This window comes from Parasteatoda tepidariorum, chromosome 4 (genome assembly GCF_982258835.1).
Source record: "Parasteatoda tepidariorum strain Cologne lab strain chromosome 4, Ptep-v5.0, whole genome shotgun sequence".
NCBI lineage: Eukaryota > Metazoa > Arthropoda > Arachnida > Araneae > Theridiidae > Parasteatoda > Parasteatoda tepidariorum.
This window is the reverse complement of record NC_141758.1, coordinates 41,911,818-41,937,147: the sequence shown is the minus strand read 5'-3', so window position 1 is coordinate 41,937,147 and position 25,330 is coordinate 41,911,818. Positions and strand designations below refer to the sequence as shown.

Sequence of the window (25,330 nt, the reverse complement as noted above, 5' to 3'; positions counted from 1 at the left end):
TTGTAAGAAGTCGAGACCAGGTAAAAGCTTCTTAGACTATTTCTTTGATTCTATTTTGCATTGCAAAATCATTTTGAACTGCTTTGTTACTTAAGGAACTATAACTGATTAAAGAACAAAAATAGGTTTATAAATAACTATTTATCATAAATTTTGTGCATGTCGTGACTAGAGTGAACCAACCAGTGAAGGAACACTACCCAGTGAAGGAACATTTCATATATATTGATTAAAAATAAGAATTTGAAAGTTTTTCTTTAGATTGATTGGTAACAATAGCTTATTGCCAAACAATAGGAAGTCATCTAGCAATGTTTTGAATTACCTGGTCAAATGGACTTCTTTGGAAAAAAATTTGAATTTGTTATTGTCTGTGCAACACCTTGTTTCTTTGAAAAAATTATAAAGCGAGTGTTTGTATTTTTTTAAGCATCATAGCATAGTAAAGTACTGATATAAGGGGGTGTTTATTCACTGGATCACCAAATGATGAAAAACCAGTGAAGGAACAAGTGTTCCTTTACTGGGTTTTTTTTTCTAAGTTAATGAAAATAGAAGATAAACTTTAATTTTCGTGTACCTTTAGTGATGTTCCGCATCAAAAATATGTTAAAAATACGAAAAACATCTTCTAATCAGTAAGGGAACAGGCATGTTCCCTTACTGGGCATAGATTTCTCAGTGAATGAACAGTATGTGCTAATATGTTGACACTTTAATTTTCAATTCATGATTACAAAAAAAGTTAACATTTTCCAAGTATTTATATGTTATAATTTCAAGAATAGGCTTGTTTTTAAATATTTGTATGGCTTATAAATTCATAAAGAGCATTAAAAAATAACCAAAATTAAGTGTTCCTTTACTGGGTGTTCATTCACTAGTAAGAACTGTTCCTTCACTTGGTCTTCTCACTACTTGTTATTTGAATCTCCAAAACTTTAAAACAATTTTAAGTAATTTCTCTACAATTGTTTTACATAATTTGCAATTAGTAACAAACATGTTGACACTGTCATTTGACTAAAATTACGAATTTTGAAATTAATATGATTTTTTGAAAGGCAAGCGAAGCTTAAGTGTTCCTTCACTGGTTAGTTTACCCTATATCGCATTTCAATTCATTTCTTTTCACTTAGGTAAAGGTAATATCTTGTTGGTAACAGTCATAATTAATCAATAAAGAAATTCTATTCTTATGTTAAAGAATGCAAAAAAGCAGCGCGCTATTTTTGTAAGGGAAATGCTCTAGCCCTAGCGTACACAGCGCCACTCAGAGATTTAATGCCTGATTATTGTTTGGACAAAGAAAATATCGCTTTCTTTCATTATTTTTAATTGAATGTATAAAAACATCTAGAATTGTTTAGCTATTTGTTTAATTTTAATTCTTTAAGAAAACTATCAGTATTTTTAAATGAGGTTGAGAGTTAACGTAGGTAAAAATGCATTTTTATTTAGCATTAAAATTAAATTACGAATTTGATATTAATCTTTTATATTCCTTATATGTTTATTGTTGTTAAATTTATTTTTGTGTTGAATAGGGACAATATTAAGAAGCTTAATCAATATACAGATTATTCTCAAACTTTTTGCAATGGAATATATCCCCTAATTGAAACAAATAAAAGCAAACAGGTGATAGTTAAAATCTGACGGGACACTTAATTGTAAATTGTGTAATGTTTACTTTAACAATTCTTAACATCAAATAAGTGTTTCGTTTTAAATAAACTTTGTATAACTATGTCTATTTTATGTTTATTTTGTCTATGGTAATGGAATAATTTTAATTCTGCTTTCAGAAAAATCTGTAACAGCCAAACCTTATCATGATTTTTTCATGAATAGTTGTTAGAAGAAAAAAAAATTGGAAGCAGTAGAGAAATTTGAATTTTTTTTCTCGAGATTAAATACTTAAAGTTTGACAGTAAAATACCCTTAACACAAAAAAATGTTGCTGAAAAAAATAATGAAGTACTACATCGAGCAAATATTATTTTTCAACAATATTATAGGTTTTGAACTGTAATAATTTTTCAACAATTGTTGGAAAATATTTATAGATCAAAATGAGAAATGAAACTGACTGAAAAAGATCTAATTTGAAGAATTGTCCTCTCAAATTTTTCTTTTCTCATATATATATATATATATATATATATATATATATATATATATATATATATATATATATATATATATATATATATATATATATATATATATATATATATATATATATATATATATATATATATATATATATATATATATATATATATATATATATATATATATATATATATATATATATATATATTATATTTTAACTCTAATATTTTCTCATAAAAAAACTCGCTCTTGTGCTTTCTTATCACGCTAAAATTTTCCTTTTCTCAAATTACCAGATCATTTTTTAAAAAAATAATAAATTAAAGAAATTTCAAATTTTTTTGAATGATACTTTGTGAATTATTCAAATGAATTTATTAAGCGATAACTTGTGTATCATTCAATAAAATCTCTTGAATAATCGAGTAATCATTCAATTCTTGATTCTCATATATAATCTAGAGATTTGATCTCTTAAAATCTTTTCTTACTGATGGATCAATGTATCAACAATAGGCCTGAAGCATCAATTTATAGATCAGAAATAAACCTTCATAACTATAATAATTCGACTAGACAAGGAATTTTCAAATACTTTATAATCTAATTTATGCATACAGATAAAAGTTTCTTTCAAACTTTTGTAGGAAAGATTAATGATCTGCTTTAGTGAAGCGTATCATTTAGTTTTTTTTTTCTTATTTCCAATCGTATTGTGGGCTTTGAAAATGTAACTTTATTTGATCGGTATTTGGCTCTTTTGAATGATATAGAACAGAGCTATTAACTTTTACAGTTAAAATAAGGAATAATCTGCAAAAAAATTTTATGTAAGAAGCACATTTTAAAATTAGACGTTAAACGTTGCGCAGCCTACAAGTTGTTGATATACATTAATTAGTCTGCTTTTAAAAAACTCATTTATCTGAGGAAGAATTGCTTTAGAGTTTAAGAAAATGCATATTTTTGCATGGAGTGAAATGATCGCCTTGTAGGAGAAAGACATTTCTGGTAAAAAGAAAGAAAAAAAACCTAATTTTGAAAATAAAACCGAAATATATGATACTAAAACCATTCATGTGGTAATTTTTCCGTTCATAACGTCATCGTAACGGTTTACCGGAAATTTTGGTTTTAAAATTTTATTTCTTATTACCACACATTTAGAAACAAATGCATGTTTTAAAATTGTTCTTTACTGCAAAGAAAGTTGGGTTTGTCTTAAAACCACTTCTTACTTTGATAACAATTTGAGACATTTTGTCATTACTACTCTTTACTTTTTAAGATGACATTGCAAAATGTACTGCACTAAGTATTCCGTAGTTTCCATGGCAAAATATTTAAAATATCATCATCAACACGGAATTTCTACTACCGCTTTAAAAAACAAAACAAACAGTTGGATATTTTGTATAAAAAACATAAATATTGCATTGTATACATGTACTTTTATACAAAATAAATGTTTTTTTCTATATGTAATAGCCTAAAAAATGTCGCCTAAAATTTAGGCGATTCAAAAATTCAAATTAAATTCATTTAAATTAAATTCAAAGGCAATTAAATGTACTTACTTTAAAAACAAAGCATATAAATTAATGAGCCACTGTTTCGTGTTAGAATTTAAGTTAAAATGCAATTTCTCTAACGTATGTTTACATTTTTCATTTTTGAAAGGAAGTAAATTTAGTGATCTAGAGCAGAACTATTGTATTGTTTGAAACCTTTCAATTGAAAGCGCATCGTTTAAAAACAATTATTTAACACGAGATGTTTACCTTAAACAAATAACCACCCAGGGGCTTTCGAAGATTTCAATCTTTGCAACACGCGAAACCACAAACAATTAATGCATACAGAAAAAGAACTTTTGAAAAGAATATAGGATGCATAATCAACATCCCATGACATCACTTAAACTTAAAAAAATAACAATAAAACATTCTTTTTCTAGCAGCTCTGCGCAAAAATAGAAAACACATAACATTGTTACAGCTCAATAAACAGGAAGCATCCGCTTTAGAGTGACAGTTGGAAAAAATTAGAGTTTACTTTTAGACACATTAAGAAAGAAAAAAAAAATAGCCGTCTTTTTATCAACAAACACAACTCTACGCTAAATCAAAATTATAAAAAAGATGAGCGATTTGATTGGAGCATTGACCTCAAGTTACTGGTGTGAATACGACACAGTGGTTATATTCATCAAATTTTGAACAAATGTGCCATTTTTCATGGGGAAATGATTGTTTAAAATGGGCAAATAGATACATTCAATCAGTCAAAATTTAGAATTGCTTTTTAATGCTTTTTGAATTGTCGAAAATTAAGTGGCTAACAAAAGGGTTCATAAATCTTGTTTTCACTATTTTGTCTACTAGAAAAGTATTTTTAGCATTGAAAGAGCTTAAAACTGTTTTTGTGATTGTTATAAGTTGACTTAAAAGATTATCAAAGCAATCCTTTAAATTCCCAATTAGTTTCTAATTTTTCATTTGACATCTAAATCTAAATATAGCGCTTTGCTTAAATATAGATTGCTACTCAGATTGACGTTTAGTGTTTTATTGTTAATGCTGAATTGTAAATCAATGATGCAAAATACCTGCCCTTGTATATGTCTATAGCAAAAAGATAAAGTATAAATTTGATTTTTTTGGAATATATTGATAATCTATATATCTCAAAGATCATAGGGAAATTTATTTATGTTTATGTAAATAGATTTATATAGATTATAATTTGCTAAAAAAATAGTCAACTGTTTTGTTAAATGAATCTGAATCTACGCTTTATAAGAAGCAATTTTGATATATTTTTGAGAAATATGTTGTTTATGCTGGAAAATTTAGTTTATTAAATGCTGTATATTTTAAAAAAATTAAAAAAAAAGAATTCCGATAATCGTACTTTGTATAACCAAACAACATTATGTGACATTCATTTTTGTGATTTAGTCATGTAGGAAAGATATTGAGGTTTTGTTTGAAAAAAAAAACTTACTAAATTGAATATCAATAATTCCGGATCATCTGTGAAATCCATTTTTCCGTAAAATATTATACAGTAATTTTCTACAGCTATATTTATTTAATTAAAGTGGTTCAGTGTTTTTACGTGTTTATTATTGTAAAAATTACGGTACATCAGGTTTTTTGTCCCTTAACATGTTCCAGTAAAAATGAATTTTACTGTAAAAATTGAGGGGACCCGGATTGCCAGTAATTTTTACCGTAATTTGAACCGGTTTTTTTTACAGTACCAGTTTTAATATGATTATTTGAATGAAAAAACTATTTTAATTTTTAAAAAAAATAAGCAAATATTATCAGAATTTGATACATTAAGTTTAAATAAAAATATTTTATGGAGATACACAAGCATTGAAAACTTCGCAAATACTTATTTTTAAAAATTTCTTTGTAGTCAAACTTCTTGTAATGCTTGTAAAATTGTAAAAATACTTTATACTTGTAAAAATACAAGTATAAAATATTTTTACAAATTTAGTATCAAAATCTAAAATTTGGTAAAAATAAGTTCAATGATTTCGAAGATATAAAAATTTGAAAAAAATAAATTTTTTATTGCAAAGAGACGTATTTAAATTTAGAATTACTAAATTATTCTGGACTTAAAATAAATTTATTTTATTTAGATACCTACTTATAAATTAAAAATTTACGACTAACATAAGGAAAACTAGACGATCTTAGTTTTCTATAGAACAAAAAAGCTCCTTCTCTTCTTTATAAACAACACAGATATCAGAAATCGTTGAATTGTTTAAGTAAAAAGACATCTCTACAAAAAAACTCTACCAAATGAAGCATCCGACTCATTTCCCTTCCATAAAACTCATCTTCCTAAAGGACCGCGACTTGTCTGTCAAACGGACAGCACGAAAACTAATCAAGTTATTATAAGAATCATGTGACAGTTAAAAGCGAGAAACAATTTCCTAAGCACTTGAACTTTTGGCAAAGGAAAACATGGCAAGAAGGTAAGGAAGAAAAAAAAAATGTAAATAAAAATTCCGGTCGATGACCTAGTCTAGTGGAATTTACCAAAGACACGGTCCGTTAGTGGATTTCTACTTCTTTTCGTTTTATAAAGGTCAGGGTGACGCGCATGTTATATAGGATGGAAAACCGTTCACCTGAGGCCTGTAGGTAGAAGGGAAGTTTTATCTCGTAGAGTCGGTCTTCTGGCAAAGTAGAACCGATACGTGACAAAATTGAACAATAAAAACGAAGAAGAGGGTATTTGGGTTGCCATGCGAAAACTAAAAGTTTGTTTCCTGATTTTGAGGTCGTTGCAGAGATTGAGTTTCATTTCGATTTTACTTGTTGGTGGGAAAAATGCTGACATCAAAAAGGGATATCCCAAAAATGTCCCAGATCGCGTAGTGAGGATGTTCTACGAGATAGAGGAATTTCGGAATCACCATAAGATTCAAGGAAGATCGACTGAAAACTACAATGAAAATTTTTATATGGATCTTACATTTTTATTTAAATATCGTTAGAATATTAATTTTAAAGAATTTATGCAGTTTTATGGGGATTAATATTACATAAAACTGTCAATGAATGCTGACATCAAAAAGGGATATCCCAAAAATGTCCCAGATCGCGTCGTGAGGATGTTCTACGAGATAGAGGTGTTTCGGAATCACCATAGGATTTAAGGAAAATCTACTGAAAATGACAATTAAAATTTTTAGATGGTTGTTACATTTTCATTTAAATATCGTTAGAATATTAATTTTAAAGAACTTATGCAGTTTTATGGGGATTAATATTACATAAAACTGTCAATGAATGCTGACATCAAAAAGGGATATCCCAAAAATGTCACAGATCGCGTAGTGAGGATGTTCCACGAGATAGAGGTGTTTCGGAATCACCATAGGATTTAAGGAAAATCGACTGAAAATGACAATTAAAATTTTTAGATGGATGTTACATTTTCATTTAAATATCGTTAGAATATTAATTTTAAAGAACTTATGCAGTTTTATGGGGATTAATATTACATAAAACTGTCATTGAATGCTGACATCAAAAAGGGATATCCCAAAAATGTCACAGATCGCGTCGTGAGGATGTTCCACGAGATAGAGGTGTTTCGGAATCACCATAGGATTTAAGGAAAATCAACTGAAAATGACAATTAAAATTTTTAGATGGATGTTACATTTTCATTTAAATATCGTTAGAATATTAATTTTAAAGAACGTATGCAGTTTTATGGGGATTAATATTACATAAAACTGTCAATGAATGCTGACATCAAAAAGGGATATCCCAAAAATGTCACAGATCGCGTCGTGAGGATGTTCCACGAGATAGAGGTGTTTCGGAATCACCATAGGATTTAAGGAAAATCGACTGAAAATGACAATTAAAATTTTTAGATGGATGTTACATTTTCATTTAAATATCGTTAGAATATTAATTTTAAAGAACTTATGCAGTTTTATGGGGATTAATATTACATAAAACTGTCATTGAATGCTGACATCAAAAAGGGATATCCCAAAAATGTCACAGATCGCGTCGTGAGGATGTTCCACGAGATAGAGGTGTTTCGGAATCACCATAGGATTTAAGGAAAATCAACTGAAAATGACAATTAAAATTTTTAGATGGATGTTACATTTTCATTTAAATATCGTTAGAATATTAATTTTAAAGAACGTATGCAGTTTTATGGGGATTAATATTACAGAAAACTGTCATCGAATGCTGACATCAAAAAGGGAATCCCAAAAATGTCCCAGATCGCGTCTTGAAGATGTTCTCTAGAACAAGAGTTTCCAACATACATGAGGCTGGGGGCTGCAATTAAAAAACACCTGTCAAATGGCGGGCTGCAACTTTATCAAAATTTTATATAGGACTCTTTTATGCTTAAAGGAACATTAAATATTACTGTCAGATTTCTATCGAAGTTGTACAAAACAAAAGTATTGAATTACAAATTAAAATAAGAAGCAGATTTTTATCTGAGAAAAAAAATTTTTTGCAGCTGGTGTGTTAAATTTCACAGAAACGAAGAAATTAAGTTTTTTTTTTTGAACGAAGAAAAGCACTTTTAACCCATATAGATTTTTTACGAAAATTGTCTGCAAGAAAATGACAACTAATATATTTTAGTTCACGGGCCACAAAAAAAGATTTCGCGGGAAGGATGTGGCAGCCAGTTGGTAACCACTGTTCTAGGAGAAGACACATTTTGTAATCACCATAAATTTTCAAGGAAAATTGATTAAAAAATTGATCGAATTTTCTTATATGGATATTAACTTTTTTATTTAAATATCGTCAGAATAATATTTTTAATGAGCTGATGTAGTTTTATGGAGACTAATATTATATAAAATTGTCGTTGAATGCTGACATCAAATCCCAAAACGTCCCAAATGTTCTACAAGGAGGATGTTCTACAAGATATAGGTATTTTGGATTCACCAGAGCTTTTTAAGGAAAATCGACTGAGAGCTAAAATAAAATTTCTTTATATGGATCTCAGCTGTTTACTTAAATATCGTAGGAATATTAATTTATAAGAAACAGTGTAGTTTTATGGGAATTTATGTTACTTAAAATTGTCATTGAATGTTGAAATCAAAAAGGGATATTCCAAAAAATGTTCCAGATGTCGTCGTGAGGATGTCTTACAAGAGGTATTGCCGAATCATCATGATTCTTTACTGAATATTGTCTGAAAAATATAGCAAAATTTTATGTATGTATGCAGATTTATGGAGATTAATAATTCTATATAATTAGCTATATATCGATGATATCTTGTTGGGGAAGTAAAGGCACGCAGTTGCGTGATGCTGACCACATTACTCCAAGCCTTAACTTAATAACTTTCCCTGGCTCACAATGGTCAGTTGCGGATGCTTTACTGCAACATTGTATAATTAGTGTCATTAAGTATTGACATAAACAGAAGTATATCCAAAAAATGTTCTAGATTGCATCATGATTTAATGTCGCTAAAAACGTCGCTAAGATCAAAGAATTTTTTATAAGACCTAAATAATCTTTTAGAGTTAGATTATAATTCCCTTATGCCTTTATCCTTATAGCCACATTTAACAATCATATTTGCTAGCTATTATATTTCTCTTTCTATGGCCTTATGCATTAGATAGAAATATAAATCTTTAAGAGAGACATACATAAATCATATTGCATTTAAAATCGAAAGTTTAAAATGGAATGGAACAGGATTAACAGGCAGCTACTATAATTGCAATTGTTATTGAAAAGTCTTGAATGGAAACTATAAGCAAAAAGAACGTGTTTTCACGATTTCGATTCAAGACGTCACGTTTGAGATGAACAATTTTAAAAAGAATCCATTTTCTTAAAAAGATATCAGAGTGAAAAGTCATCTTTTTTTTTCAAGTAATTTTTAAATGAATTAGTTTAATCTTTTTGTAAAGAAAGTTTTGAACAATCGTATTCAAATCAAAAAGCTAAATCTGATTTATTTCATGCAGGAAAAGAGAATATGGAAATATTTCCCCTTCTAATAGACTAAGTGGCAATACATTTATAAAAGAAATTACGAGTTCGACTGTTTTTCATGCATAATGAATCAAATAATAATTAAATGATGTTACATTTTGAAGATAATTTTAGTCACGTGATCAACTTGATGTTACTTAACTCTATGAGATAAAATTAGAAAATTTTGCTACTGATTAGGGGTAAGTTGTAGTAGTTTTAACAATGACGACTTTTTTAAACATGTGACCATTTTTTCAGAAAATTTAAATGATTAATTGACTAAAAACGATTAAATACTCTAAACCTAACGATAAAAAACCATTGATATTAATTATAAAATGCATTTCTCTTGAAGCTTTTCTCAAAATGGTAAACATTAAAGGTTCATTTCTAAATAGAAGAAAAATTTCAAGAAACAAGCGTGAAACAAAACAATTTTCAGAATATTATGAGATATTCATAATGATTTCATATTTATTAAAAGAAAATTTACATGTAATTTTGCGAGTTATGTAAATTTTTTGAAATTTAGCCAGTGGCGACCGTTCATTTTACTCGATACTTTACTTTACTAAAGTATTTCAATATTTTTAAAGGAGTATAATTTAATATTGAGGGGACTTAAATCTGAGTAAAAAGTGTATACAATAAAAATAAGTGGTTTTTTTTTTACTAAAAACTACGATATAAAATTTAACCCCAAACAATAAATACATTTTTCTGAAAAACTACGACAAATATTTTAAAAATGTTAAATTGAAACAATATTATTTGAAACAATAAAGAATGTTTTAGAAAATTAGATTTGGAATAAACACAAATGCGGCTATTTTTTTTTATTTACAAGAGTTTTTTGACTTGCGACAAATATAATAAAAAACTGAAAAAAGTTGCAAGCTTATGCTTGCTGTTTAAAAATAAAAGATTTATAATACACTAAAAGTTTCGGAGTATCATATAATGTATACTTGAAATCGGCATTTTCTTTTAATGACAATACAGTTGAATTTGTGGTTGGGTTTTTCTTATTTCCTCAAACCTCATCATAGAATGTTGCTCAAAACGCCTTAAAAAGGTGGTTTCAATGAGCATCCTTCGTTGATTTAGTTTTGCGCTCCAAGGCAGGTATTTCTTCCAATTTCGTAACACATATCTTTATAACTATATTGTAATTAGTGCTGCAATGGTCTAACATTTGTTCTGTTGACTATTGCAAAACAGAAGGAATGCGTTCTTATATGAATAATGTAAAAATTGATTTGGGAAACCTTGATTCTTTTTTCAGCCAAAGAGTTTGAGTATTAGTTGGGTGTTCATTACGGATGAAATTTCATTACCATTAACATTTTTTTTTACCTTAATATTGTAATAATGTTGCCTAAGTAGGAATTAATTTATTTTACGAATGCGGAAATAAAGAATAATGAGTTTATTCAAATGGATATTCAAATTTATGTTTTGAAGAAAAGAAAAACTTTCTAAAATATATCTTTTCACTAATTACGTTTTACTCTTTCCTTTAATACAAATTAAATTATAAAAGCTTTTTCTTAACTTCAAAAAAATATGCTTTAACTTTAAATAATTACAATTCTATAAATTATAATAATTTATAAGATTTAAATAAAAGAAATAAAAAAATTTAAAAAAAAAATTATACCATGTATTATAATATTTCTTTAAAAAATCTCACTCACAATTAAATCCACTAAATCACCACGATTCAACTATTCTCTCTATCATAATATAAAAGAGTAATCACTGTTTTTTTTTTCTTTAAAATTAGCAGCATATTTGATTTTTCATCGCATCCAGCTCAATCTAATATTTATCTTATTATATATAAATATATTTTAATTTCCATGATAATTTGAATGGATACTGATACACTGTCTGAAATTTCTATGATAAAATGGCTAAATAGCAATTTACTTAATTGTCTTTTTACCACATTCAACCAAAACAGTCACACAACCATAAAAAAAGAAGGTATCCAAACAGTTAACTGCACCAAAAATCGTCTATTGACTGTATTTACCTAATACGGTTAAACAATAAGAATTTTAACCGCTCAGATTAGCCCCCCCCCCCTAATGAAGCTACTTATGGATACATAATAGTCGAGAGGACTATTCTGTTAATCTCATGACCAGTAGAACGGGTATTCACGCCACAGCACTTCTTCCATTCTATCAACCACGTGAAGAGTTTAAAATGCATTACTCTCCCCAATTCTTGACCCTGGACTGTTAGAATACACTTACTTAACACAAGGCATTCTAGAATTTTCCTATTCTCATAATAGAGGGAACTACCAAATTAACTAATTAAGTCTAGTTCACCGATCATTTGACAAAACACAACTCAATTTAATTCCAATGTCCATTATCTAACGAAAAACTTAACTCTAATGACCAGCTAAATCACCATAACAGTTAGTAATTTCGAAACCGTAAAGGTAAAAAATATTCTACACTGTAAACTTTACGATTAATTGGATAGACAGACTGCTGCCATTTATTTTTCCGTAATTCTGGAATGAAATTTCCAAAAATGTAATGAAAACTACCTAAATACAATACTTATTTGAATACAAATGCCACATAAATGACTTTGCCTTTTATGCATATAAATTTTTTCTGTAAAATTCCGGATAGCAAATTTAGTTGATTTTGATATTAAATACCTTCTAATAAATTATTTTTAAGATATATGAAGAAAAATGAATCAAAACTTTACGATTAATTAGATAGACAGACTGCTGCCATTTATTTTTCAGTAATTTTAGAATGAAATTTCCAAAAATGCAATGAAAACTACCTAAATACAATACTTATTTAAATTCAAATGCCATAAAAAAATTTTATGTCTTTTCTGTGAAATTCCGGATAGCAAATTTAGTTGATTTTGATATTAGATACCCTCTAATAAATTATTTTTAAGATATATGAAGAAAAATAAATCAAAACTTTACGATAAATTGGATGGACAGACTGTTGCCATTTATTTTTCCGTAATTTTAGAATCAAATTTCCAAAAATGTAATGAAAACTACCTAAATACAATACTTATTTAAATTCAAATGCCATATAAATTTTTCTGCAAAATTCCGGATAGCATATTTAGTTGATTTTGATATTAAATACCTTCTAATAAATTATTTTTAAGATATATAAAGAAAAATAAATCAAAACTTTACGATTAATTGGATGGACAGACTGCTGCCATTTATTTTTCCGTAATATTAGAATGAAATTTCCAAAAATGTAATGAAAACTTCCTAAATACAATATTTATTTAAATTCAAATGCCATAAAAAAAATTTTATGTCTTTTCTGTAAAATTCTGCATAGCAAATTTAGTTGATTCTGATATTAAATACCTTCTAATAAATTATTATTAAGATATATGAAGAAAAATAAATCAAATCAGTGGAGTCATGTGATTGCACATCGCTTAATTTGCTCACAAATTGAAATCATCAGAATAAATCAGAACGTTTGTATGTGTTAATAAACCTCACTCTTTTACGTATAAATTGTTTCACGGTCAACTGTTTTCATAATACCATACTTTAAAATGTTGTTTTCTCATTTATGCTGTCTGTCATGCTCTATATGATTTTGCTTTCAGAGTTTAATTTTCTTTGATAAGGGAGTAATTGAAAGAATATGATATGCCAGATTCAGGTAGCAACTTTTAACTACAAACACTGCGATTTTGCACTTCAATAAAAAATGTTTGGTTTATATTTCTAAGCTAATATGTCTTACTTGTTTTGAAAGAATTTATTAATAATATATAATTTTGAATTATTATTTTGTAAGAACTTTTTGTGATGTAAAATCATTATTTAATAGTAGGGTTTATAGTTGTACCTTTGCCGATAAAAAACGTATGATCAAAACTACTTGAATATGGTCAATTTTACCGCGTTTCTGGCTCTATGTAAACACCAAAAAGAATGGTAATTTTTAATGAAGTGCTTTGGCAATGATTTTGGTATATTTAACAATTAAATATAGTTTTATAATCTGTGATGAAATTTGGTAAATCTGATGAAAATTTTATTATATGGTAATTTTATTATGATACCTTAGAGCTCGGTATTAAAACCGTTTATTTGGTTAAATTTACTTTTAAGGTTTGTAATTTTCGCTGAATGTATGTATTGTTAATTATAATTTCGAGAACCTGAATTTCTGGTAAAAGGCTACCACATGAAAGGAAAGATCACGAAATGATTTATTTAAATACGATATATGTATTTCAAATTTTAGTAATTTCACCACACACTTCGAACGAGTGTTGATACAATGTATTTTAGAGACCAAAATACCTTGGAGCAAGTTTACTTTCAAAATTATAATTATTTTTTTTTTGCATAAAAAAATAAGTTAAGGAAGTTAAAGTTACTACAACACTTTCTTATATTTTCTTTTGAAGTACATATCGTAAGTATAATGTGATGCATTATGATTCAAATTAGTTAAAAATAGGAATAGGAGCTATATAAGTATAAAAGTATTCGTATAATTTTGATTTGTAGTTTTAAATTCATTAGAATGATGCGGACTAATGTATATACATTATAAAATACAAGATCGATCTATGGCATATGACATTATTCTTTTATTTATAAATCAGAAATTATAAACTTGTAAGACAGGACAGCACGTCCATATCCATATAATGTTCCAATTATTGGTGACGAGGATAAATTATAATATTGTAAGGATAATATTAAATTTTTTTATTAAAATATTAGTAAATTTTAGTATTGTGAGGATAAATGTTATTTTATTATTGAATTAAATTATTTTATTGTAGAATAAAAATACAGCAATTTTAGCGCTATTAGTTAAATAATGTGCTTGAAATCACTATTAATAATAATTAATATACTACTTGTTTATATTTCTCGCAAAAAGGTACTTTTTCTAGATAAACACATATTTATTTTCTCGGATTAAAATTTTCCACTTTCTTAACATAAGCAGCTATCTGGACCGCATTTGTGGTTGGAATGGTTCATTAGACCAGATTAGTCCATTAGTCCAGAATAGTCCATTAGTCCAGAATAGTCCATTAGACCGGAATGGTCCATTTAATGTCCGAATCTAGAGAATGGTTGAAAGTTATAAGGTTCCATAATGGGAATTATACTTTTTGCACATTTCGCCTTCTCAAATAATTCGTATTTTTAATTTTTTTTCTCCAATACCCTTCGTTGAATTTTGTCGTTTAAATACAGGTAGATTTAATTGGCGCAAAATTCTGTGAACAAAAAATTTTTTGGTTAATAATAAAATAAATAATAAAGGATAATCGATATTTCTTTTTAAAAAATTATTTTGACATTGAATTATTTTTGTATGAACAAGTTTTTATTACTGTTTGCAAAAAGTTTTTCTGTAGACCCGGAGATGGAACAAAATGCACAAAAAGTTAACATTAATGGACCATAATTTTCTACTTTAGTGAAAATATTATTTTCTAAATTGAGTTTCACACTTTTATTTTAAAGAACAATATTTCAAATCCATCGAAAAAAATTATATTTATTCAAAGGAAGATCGTTTTCTCAATTGATTTTGCAACTTAAAATGTTGCCTACCCAAATTAATTAGCATATTTACGGTTAGGCCCTCGAACCATTAGAATTGAGTCCTTATACGTGGAAATCTGATTGTTTGATAAAAAGTTATTAAGGTGTTTTTTTTCATTGTGCGCAATGCATTTCAAGCAATTGGAGGGACATTTATATTCATGCAAGTGGAAATGTTTTGAAGTAAAACTCATTTATGTTTGAATTAAATGAAAAAAAAAAGCACGAAAAATAAAGTTCATGACTTGTAAATAGCATTTAAAATCTAATACAAAGTAGGATGATTACAATATTTTTTTATTGAAATATTGGCTCCAATATAAAACTTAATAATAATACATCCGCGCAAAATTAAATGGAAAAGATCAGAATCTTACTTTTGATCAAATCTCAAATTTCAGAAATAAAGGAATTTTCATTTTCAGAGAAAAAATATTACTCGATTACTTTTCTTACTTGAGTTTTTTTTTATTTATTTTCATGTTACAAAAAGCAATATAAATTAATTTTAAATTATAAGAATTTCATGAATAAGCATCATATACAGGAATGAAAAATACAAATAAAAATAAAAGTTTTTTAACTGCTTTATGACTAGAGTGAACTATGCCGAATATTATTTTAAATGTTTTACTTTAATGTTGAAAATAGATTCATAAATTCATTTGAAGCAATTAATGCAAATGTTTTATTTATTTTTTGAAAGTATACCATTAGAAATCTATTAATAAAATAAATCTCCAAATAGCCGTTGATTATTGTTATTAAACAAATGACTTTTCGTTTCACCTTTTAAATATACATTTATAAAAAAATAAGAGAGTTTGTTTTATTCTTTAAAATATTTATTCTACTATTTTAGTGTGTTTTAGTTATTTAAACTGTGGATCATGCACATATATGTATATATGTTATTCGATAAGGTTATAAAATCGAAAAAGATGCATGTCTTTGAACTTATTTTAAACTAAATATGCAACAATTATTTTTCTGAACATTTAAAAACTATAAATTGTTTATTTTTGTCTTCCTTTGAGCTAGTAAACGGGTAATTAATTATACAAGCAGAAATTTCTGACGTTATATAAATAATGTAACCACAAAGTCTTGAATACATATTTTTTACAATTATTTTTATTATTAATTTATAGCAGATTTTTTTAAATCTTTTACTTATTTATGTTGTTACTCATAAATACTTATAATATAAAATCTGATCATAAAATTGAAATGTATGCGTTTAAAAATTTTTTTCGTATACGTAATATCAACAATTTACTTTTATAAAATACTCGTGTTTTGTGCCCTTTTTAAACCGATATAAATATATATTTATTTTCTTAAACAAAAATTTCAAATGGTACAGTTCAGTTCTAAGATTTTTGATCAAATACTAAAAATTGTAAATTGTGCCTTTTTTATTATTAACTTATAATACAATTTTTGAAATCTTTTACTCATTTGTATTGTGACTCTTGCATACTTATGTTGCAAAATATGATTATAAAATTGAATGGTATGCATTTGAATACTTTTCTTTTGTATAAAAAATATCAACACATATTATAAAACATTTAATTTTTACGAATCAAAAATTTGATCAAGAAATAAAAAAAAATTGTTTTTTTTTACTAATTTGAGAGGTATGGAACAGAACATTGTTGTAAATGCAATTCGTATTTTAGTTATTTGAAGATTGATTGCAAAAACACTGATAATTGCAATGAAACCAATAAATTTTCTTTTTGACTATTGATTAAATAAACAATTGTTAGGTGTAATGAAACTGTAAAATTTTCCTTTTAACTATTGATTAAAAAAAACAATTGTAAGGTGTAATGAAACTATAAAATTTTCCTTTTGACTATTAATTAAGAAAACAATTGTCAGTTGTAATGAAAACCTAAAACTTTTATTTTGACTATTTATTAAGAAAACCAATTGTTAGATGCAATAAAAACCTAAAATTTTTAATTTAAAAGAAAATATTTTACGGATAAAAACAAAATGGTACTTACCCAAGAATTAAAATGCTTAGCTTTATTTCTTTACACACAATCCAAGTAACTTGGATGTCCTGAAAATATAAAAATCACACAGGTACTCCAAAATGTTGAACTTTTCCAGTGACTTCCGCAACAGATGTATTGCCGAAAAACTAACTACAAGGTCTGACAAGTGACGTGTATCGCAGATGATGTTCAACTAAGGTATTTCCAAAACCTCAGTTCCATTTTGATTTCGGATAAAGTCTTGCTCTGCGCATGCGTAAGGGTCACGGAATACTTAATTGTTATATTCACGTTGTAGGGTTGAAGAGTTGTGGTTTTTAGTTCTATGAATTCAGTTAAATAAGTTCAATTAAACTGAATTCATAGTACTAATGAAATTCATAGAACTAATGAATTCATTCATAGATCAAATGGATTGTTTAATCGAGAAAAAAAATGTCTCTTAATACAAGCTAATGAAATTAGTAAAAAATATTACTGCGTAAAATATATTATGAAACTTTACTTTCTTTCTTTTTTTTCAAAAAACTAAACACATAAAGCGTATTTATTCAACAATGAAATCTTAACTGATCAGGAAATATTTATTGCTCATAAGTTTGATTAGCTATTAAAAATTAGGGCTAATTTCATGGAATTCTTGATATTCATTCCGAAATTTAATCTTACCTTAATTAAAATTATAATTATTTTACTTTTAACCGTGTTTAGTTTTACGAAATTTAGGTTTAGGTTTGTTTCTATTCAGTAGTAATTGTTACTTTTTTCGGTTTTTATTTTTCAGGTAAATGCCAGTAACAGATCATTCATTTTATACTTAAAAGTGTATTATTATATAAAAATGAAATAATTGATAAATTTTTACTCTGCGAAAAAAGCATAGTTATAGCTACTAGAGCATAATGAAATTGTATAGGAACACAAAGCGCGAGAGTTTTTACCGAAACACTTGTGTAATGATTTCTAGCAAAATTAACAATAAAATATGGTTTTATTACAATGCTGTGTGATAATAAATATGGTAAAATTTATTAATTTCATCATGGTATCTTAGCATGGAGTAAAACTAATTTATTCGTATTCATAATGCGTATACAGTTAAATAAATTTAAATTTTTATTTATTTTTTATTTTTGCCTTAGCAGCAACGAAAGTTATGACTGAAAGTCATGAGTATACAAGCTTAAGCGTACAGGTTTATGTATTTCTGAATGAAAAGACTTTTCTTGCGTGAGCAACGAAAAACTGAAATAAACTCGGCAGTAACATAATGAAGGTTTAAAGCTAGCAACTCATATAAACAAACTGTTTATATTTTTGCTTTATGTATGTCATTAGCTACTCAGGTTCGCTAATGTTGAACATTATTTTAGTTTTAATGATGCCTTTGTTACTAGAGCAGGTGCGGTTTATGTACAAAGATTGGCCAACTATGATTTTTTTTTATCGTTTTACTTTTCATCGGCATTTTTCATGTTATTGTTAAAATGAAGGACGTAATAGAGCCGTGCTTCCAAGCACTGAAATTTAAAATTATATGTTTAGAGTACTTTGGTAAACAAGTTGTTTTATATAAATAAATAAGTTTTAAATGCGCATGGATCGAATTAAACACTGAGAAAAATATATGGTAAAAACTACCGGAATGTGGTAAAATTTACCGTGTTTTTGACTCATTAGGAACACCACCAGAAAGCTCAGCAATTTTTACCGAAGCGCTTGGTAATGATTTTTGCAAAACTAACGATAAAATATCATTTAATAATATGTGATAAAGTTCGATTAATGTAGCAGCATTTAGCAATTTTAACATGGTACCTTAGAGTATGGCATAAAAACCCTTTATTCGATAAAATATACTTTTCAGTTTTATATTTTTCCCTAAATGCGTGGTTATAAGAATTATAATTTTGAAAACCAGAATTTCCGGTAAATCATTACCATATGAATGGAAAAATTACCAAATGAATGGTTAAAATACCATTTATTTTGGTTTTTATTACCAGAACTATGACTTTTTTTACGTGAAACAATAACAGACAGCAAGTTAGCTTTAGCAGAATTTATTCTCATTGTGTAATTTATATAAATGGAACGAAATGTTTATAATTCTAAGTTTTAACACCATGTATATGCTGCCTATTTTCAATACTTCATTTTAAAAGATAATGAGCATTTACACACAAAGCTAGATTGAAATATGCGTAAAATATCTAATGCGCGATAAAAGCAAACTCTAATTCTGAAGCAATCCAAAAGGAACTGTTAAAGCAATTCCAGGAATTGGCTATCAAATCAATCAGGTTGTAAACCCCCTAGGATTTTAACATTTTACAAAAAATATTAAATAATTAAAATTGATATAATTAAAGATTAAATAGATAATGATTTAAAAAATTAATAAAATTTCAAGATTCAACTATGAATCGCTAAAGAAATCGAATTGTATGTAACGACAAATATAGAAGGCTTTTGTCAAAGTTTGAAAATGCCTAATTTCAATTATTGCTATTTAAATATACTGACGCCTTCAAAAATTATATTTTTTTATTGACATCGTAATTTTTTACTGCTATCAAGTTAACTAAGCTTAATAAGCTGAAATAAAGACTTTATTGAAGTCTTCGATTACATATTCATGGTTATTTGAGTAAATACAGAAAATTTTTGAATCATAACTATCTTTGCTTAATTTCACAGAAAAACAAAAATATTTTGATTCATATTTTAAAAACTTTTTTTAACGTCTGCAATTTTTTGTGAATATGCTTCATTAAGTGGTTATGGTGCCACTTTCAGGGTACTTTTTTGTACAGAGTAGATATTAATTTGTATAAACAACCAATGAAAGGAGATATTTCAACTCCGCCAATCGATGTGTTTTTATATGAAGAATTGCTGTAACGTGTCACCTGAAACGGTTGTTAATTCTTTCTTGCTTTTTTTATAGGAACATTTTGATAACACTTTTTTTTATATAATGCTTCTATACCAGTTTTTGAAATTTGTAATAAAAAGCATCAACAAAATATCAAACCTAAACTAAATCATTAATTATTAGGTCATGTGTGCAATTTCATAAGCAACAACAGCAGTAATCTAGCTCTATATTTAAAAGTCTATTCCAAGCATAGGTCATCATCGGGATATGGCATGCTTTAGAACTAAATTGAGATTTCTCTGCGCAAAATATTCTATAATATACTATACCAAGTAAGAGGGCATAATTTTTTTATATCCTAGTTCTTTTATATTCAAAGGCTGGGATAACCAGGTTGGTTGGAAGGTGAGCTCGCGTTCACGAGAGCATGAGTTCGAATCTCGCCGGCCGAAGAAACCCCTTGTATTAGTGACTGGTGCATGCTAAGTCTGTCGGGGTCACAAAGTCCTCCAAGTTCCCATAACAAATCAATACCTCTGGGGGTATTGAATTGGAGATTGATCGTTCTCTGGTTCAGGTCAAAATCTGTGAATGAATAAATATAGTTTGAATGGGTTCTTCCTATAAAACGGGTTGTGGAATAAGTGTGGCTTTAGTCGTATTCTTGGCCATAGAGGGCGCCACTGAAAAACAATAAATACTTCCTCTGCCTTAAAAATTCCCTTTGATTTCCATAGCAAGCTTGCTGATATTGGCAGTGGCATTAGTAACAACAACAGCAAACACATTTAGCTAATTACATTACCAATTCGCCTGTAAAATGTTTGTGTTAATTAATTTGTCTGGTAATAGTGTTGTTTTCCCGTTTTATAGGTTAAATCCAAGAAATATTTCAATCACTTGTACAATATTTTTAAAGAAAAAAAATTTTATTATAAGAAGTACACAGAGTTGCCAACTGCCCCGGTCTCGAGAAAATATTATAAAAAACGGGAGAGAACTAGGAACTAAAATTTGCAGATTTTCGACTAATTTTGGCTAATTTCTAAAAGACTTCACAGTGCTTAACTGTACCAAAATCACGTTTTATATAAGCCTTAGAATTATTTAGAAATAGTGGTAAATAAAAAACCTGTAAATCGAATTTACTAAATCAAAGAATCGTGCATTAAAACGCTACCATATGAAAACATTTATATGCTGTCTGGAGCAAGTTGGCATCTCTGAGTACAAGAACTAATTGTGGACAGGAGATATAATTTATTTAATGACTGAAGATTTAAAAAAGAGTTTCAAGTGTCAATTCCTGACAACTTATCTTTCAGACAGTTTACTTTGTTCTCCTCTACTATAGTTAGATCAAAAGATTTATGAAATAGCTTCCTCATTTATAGTTTTAAACATTTTGCTCTTAAGTAAAATGTATGAAGGTCTTAACTTAGACTGACGGTTTTTCAAAAAGTTTAAAAACTATTCTTGAGAAAATTTCATGTAAAAAAGCATAAATTTTTCCTCCATGAGTTATTAAATTTAGTTCAATAGTTTTTCGAAAGATGACGTTACAGGTAGTAAACCTATAAATCGAATAAAAATAATTAAAAATCTCAACACAAAATATTAAATTAATTGCGACTGCGGTTAATAGAAAATATTTTAATATTTGCTCCATTGAAATAGTGTATTAATTTACTTTCGGAAAATTGTGATTTTATTTTTAAAAAAAATTTCTTTGATTTACTCCCTTACTACGTGTAGTGCCATCTTTCGAAAAAAAAATTGTACAAGAACCGAAAATTCCAGGAGAAAAATTGTATTCCCTATAACAAGAATTTTCGTCGAGTATTATTTATGTAACCTTAAACGTTTACCTGACATAAATTTTCGAAAATCGTCCTTCTAATTTAGGACACTGATATAGCTTTTCATAAACAGAATGCAAGTCGTGTAATATTTTGAACATTATCTTAACTTATTTCTCAAAACTTTTTCATGATTCTAAATATTTAAAGAAGATAATCTTAAATTGAATCAGAGTTATCCTTTTTTCCTTAGACGAATTTATCAGACAATAATAATTTATTTTTTTAATATGCGTCTAAGTAAAAATAAAATATATCGTGATGACAGCTGAATCAGAAATGCCTTATCCTTGTAAGTGCTAATTCTCAAAATCAACAGTCAACTAAAATGAGATAAAAATAAAGATAAAAGCAATTTATAAAAGAGCAACATTAAGTCTTCATCAAATTCATAGACGTAAAGAAAAATGTTTGAATTTTATCAGTAAGACTTAAAACATTTCTTTCTTGACACTTAGTTAAAATATTTATTTGTATTTCTTGATAAATCGTGGGAGTGTTCAAATAAATCAGGGCCATGGGAATTGTCCAAACATTATTTTATTGGTTGAATATCCTGATGAACTCAATAATAAATAGTTTACTTTTCTAACATTTAACAATTTTATAATGTCATTATGTATGACAGGTACCTTATTATACAAAAATAAAAAAGGGCCGGGATAGCCTGGTCGGTAGGACTCTGGGCCCATGTCCGAGAGCTCGTGGGTTCGAACCCCGCTTGCCGAAGACTCCCCGTGTAGTAAAGTGACTAATTCACGTTAAATCTGTCGAGTTTCAAAACTCCTCCATGTTCCCATAACAAATCAAGACCTCTGGGGGTACTGGATTGGAGATCGATCGTTCTCTGATTCAGGTCAAAATTACGATCTGTGGATGAATGAATGGATGTATGAATGGGTTCGCCCTATAAGCGGATGCGACGTATGGTGTTCTTGGCCATAGATGGCGCCACTGAAAAACAAGAAACGAACACTCTGCTATAAATTTGCTCGGTTTCACCAAGCAGACTTGCCCGTGTGGCAAGTGGCATTAGAAACAACAACAACAAAATTTAAAAAAAAAAAAGTTAATTTTGATAAACAGAATCATTTTTAAACTACTTTCACGTTTCTAAAAGATAAAAATTCCTAACTTTTCAGAAATATGCGCAAAATTTAGAATAAGTGTGCTTAGTGTTCAAGAAAATTGCATATGTTTGCATATGTTGCGCAAAAAAACAAAAGTTAAAAGTAAGTAATATAAGTTCATAATTTGTGTAAAAAGGTAATTTAAATGCTCATTTTATTGAGAAAATTTCAAACGTGAGGCTTACTCCACATGAGTGATGCTTACTCCACATGATGAAATGTGAGGTTTTTACATGAGGTTTACGCCACATTGTTTATATTCCATACAAATTCTACAATAAATTCGGTATAATGTCATGTTCGAAGAAATAAAATTTAAAAGTAAGTATTTTAAGTTCAAAGTTTGTGCAAAAAGTTAATAAGTAAAAGTAAAAAATAAGTTAATTATGATAAACATATTCAGTAAAATTGCTTTAATTTGTTGGTAGCTTATAAGCGAAATCATTTTTGTACTATTTTCGGGTATCTTCTTTTAAGAATAAAAAATTTCTTAACTTTTCAAAAGTAGGCTCAAAATGTTCTATAAATGAGCTTAGTCTTCGAGAAAATCGCATAAGTTTCTATATAAGTTAGCATTACATTGCATGAATTCTAAAATATTTTCATAATGAATTCCGTGTAGGTTTTATCCTCGAAAGAATAAAACTTAAAAGTAAGTAAAAATAAGTTCAAAAAACTCATATTTTCAAGTTTTTGTAAGTTGTTGTTGTTGTTTTAAGTTGTAAGTTGTTTGTTGTTGTTTTAAGTTGTAAGTTGCTTGTTGTTTTGTAAGTTGTAAGTTGTTTTAGCAGTTGTAAGTTGTTTTAAGTAAACTTATTTTTAAGTGAACTTATTTTTAAGTTCAAATTTTGAACTTAAAAATAAGTTCAAAATTTGCGCAAAAAGTACTTTAAATGCTCATTTTATTGAGAAAATTGCAAATATTTCTACATGAGGATTACATCCCATTTTATTTATTCCGTACAAATTCTACAATAGATTCTGTATAAGTGTTATCTTTGAAGAACTAAAAATTAAAAGTAAGTATTTTAGGTTAAAAATTCGTGAAAAAACTTTTTAATACTTATTTATTGAGAAAATTGCACGCGTTTCTACATGAATTTACGTTACATTGCATGCATATGAATTCTATAAGAACTTTATAATGTATTCTGTTTAGATTTTATCAGTAAAAAAATTAAACTCCAGCCAAATTGTGACCTTAAAAGTGGTTATTTATGAAAGGAATTTTATTTGCTTATTTGCAAGTTTATATTACATTGCTTGAATTCTATAATAATTCTAAAGCGGGTTCTGTCTAAGTTTTATCTATGAAAAATTTAAGTGAAGATTAATGATTTAATTGCTAATTATTGATAACTAATTATTGAAAGGTTGCATTTTGCTTTCATTAAAATTTAATAAATTATTTAATTTCATTTATTTAGAAATTGTATCATAAACCACACCAATAAAAAAAAAAGTCTGGTACAATTACCGTACTTTATGGTAATGACATTTCCAGCAAAAAAAAAACAACATAATTATGGTTAATAAAAACAAAATATAGGGCATTGAAACCATTCATTTGGTAACTCATATCGCTGAAAGTTTCATAAGGTAAATGTTTACGGAAAATTCTGTTTTTCAAAATTATGCAATTTTTAATAAATGCTTAAACTTTTTCTAATTTTTTCACTACATAGTTATTGAAAAATTAGCATTTTACTTAAATAATTTCACACAAGTAACTAAAATCTAAAATAAATTTTGGAGGTTTGTTTAGGTTTAAATATTAATACTGGTTTCAAAAAACATAAGTGGTTAAAAAAAAATTAAACGTTTGGAACCCTTGCGATCTTTCCATGGAGCCTTAGGGTTCCGCGAAGCACTTTTTGTTAATCGCTGGTTCAGAGCAAGAAAGAGCAACACGAGACCAGCTTGCCACTATGTGGCATATCAGAAATTTAACAATGTCACGTCGTGAACTTTTATAGAATTAAAAAAAAATCTGAAAAAATAAAAAAGTCATTTCCAGGAAAACCGTGATCCGCGAGAAAAAATAAAAATGTCCGCATAAATCCGTGAATAATAATAGTATATAGATGGTTTGATAAAATAAACTATAAATTCAAAACCCACAATAATTAAATACTGATTGTTTAATAAATTTTAAGATTTAAATTTTTAAAATTATTTACTTTTAGT

General features: G+C 27.4%; 1 protein-coding gene across 1 annotated transcript in view; it reads right to left on the bottom strand.

Annotated features, from left to right (window-relative positions):
• The window catches only part of LOC107456449 (acyl-CoA Delta-9 desaturase), a 45,933-nt gene extending 28,429 nt beyond the window's left edge, over positions 1-17,504 (bottom strand). Inside the window, exon 1 of the mRNA XM_016074313.3 lies at positions 17,280-17,504. The gene's annotated coding sequence lies outside the window, so the exon portion shown is untranslated. The remainder of the gene's footprint in view (positions 1-17,279) is intronic.
• Between the last annotated feature and the right edge of the window lie 7,826 nt (positions 17,505-25,330).